This window comes from Dicentrarchus labrax, unplaced genomic scaffold (assembly GCF_905237075.1).
Source record: "Dicentrarchus labrax unplaced genomic scaffold, dlabrax2021, whole genome shotgun sequence".
Taxonomy (NCBI): domain Eukaryota; kingdom Metazoa; phylum Chordata; class Actinopteri; family Moronidae; genus Dicentrarchus; species Dicentrarchus labrax.
The window spans coordinates 19,087,214-19,088,385 of record NW_026136721.1 but is presented as its reverse complement, the minus strand read 5'-3'; the positions used below and the strand labels follow the sequence as shown (position 1 = coordinate 19,088,385).

Genomic DNA, 1,172 nt, shown 5'->3' with positions numbered 1-1,172 from the left:
AAGTTTAGGCATGAGGTCACGGTCAGAGTCAATCAGAGGCAGAAAAGGGAGGGGCTTCACCTTCCAACCCAAAAAGAGCTTTTACTTTTGGTTTCACTGTGAGGGTGGGATTCACCTTCGAAACCCTGATCAGCCATAACATTATGGGCTGACAGGTGACGTGAATAAAACTGATTATCTGGGGTTATCATAGCACCAGTCAGTGGGTGGGGTTTAGGCAGCAAGTGAACATTTTGTCCTCAAAGTTGATGTGAAGAAGGAAAAATGAGCAGCATGAGGATTTGAGTGACTTTGACAAAGGCAAAATTGGGATGTCTAGACGACTGGGTCAGTGCATCTCCATAACTGCAGCTCTTGTGGAGTCTCCCGGCCTGCAGTGGTCAGTACCTATCAAAAGTGGTCCAAGGAAGGAAAAGTGGTGAACCGCAGACAGGGTCAGGGGTGGCCAAGGCTCATTGATGCACATGGAGAGCGAAGGTTCTGGTAGAAAGGTGTCAGAACACACAGTGCATCACAGTTTGTTGTTTATGGGGCTGTATAACATGACCACAGGGTGCCCAGCTGGTTATATTGTTACAGCTGATCAGTGTGTTTCTTTTAACAGAGTTGGTCTGCAATCGAAACAGAAAGCAGGTTGGTTAGGTTTGGGCATGAGGAGTGAGATGTAATGATCAGAGCTAATCAGAGGCAGAATAGGGATGGGAGTCACCTACAGCCTACTACAGTCAGCTGCACTGACCCTGTTACAGTCAGTGATGTTTATTTCTTGTAAATCAGCTGATGTTCTCCACTGGCACAACCCACCCTCTGATGAGTAACAATGGAACCAAAAGTAAAAGCTTTTTTCTGGTGGGGGGTTTGAAGGTGAAGCCCATCCCTTTTCTGCCTCTGATTGGCTCTGACCGTGACCTCATGCCTAAATCTAACCAACTGAAGCAATGAAGTCATTTATGCAGCTGATGCTTTTATCTAAACCGACAATAAATGCATTAAACCATGTCGATACAAACAAAAAATTGCACAAAAAAATAATAATAAAATCATGCAAGTACATCAACTTTGTTTACATATTCACTTACTTAAGCCTTTTGCTTCATAAGCCACTGACTAATGTTCTCCACCTCACTCAGTTTTTGGCGGTTCATTCTAGATCTCCCCAGTTGTTCCCTCTC

General features: G+C 44.5%; 1 long non-coding RNA gene across 6 annotated transcripts in view; it reads left to right on the top strand.

The window, feature by feature from the left end:
- Positions 1 to 1,172, top strand: part of LOC127354380 (uncharacterized) — a 29,335-nt gene that overhangs the window by 11,503 nt on the left and 16,660 nt on the right. The window lies entirely within an intron of this gene.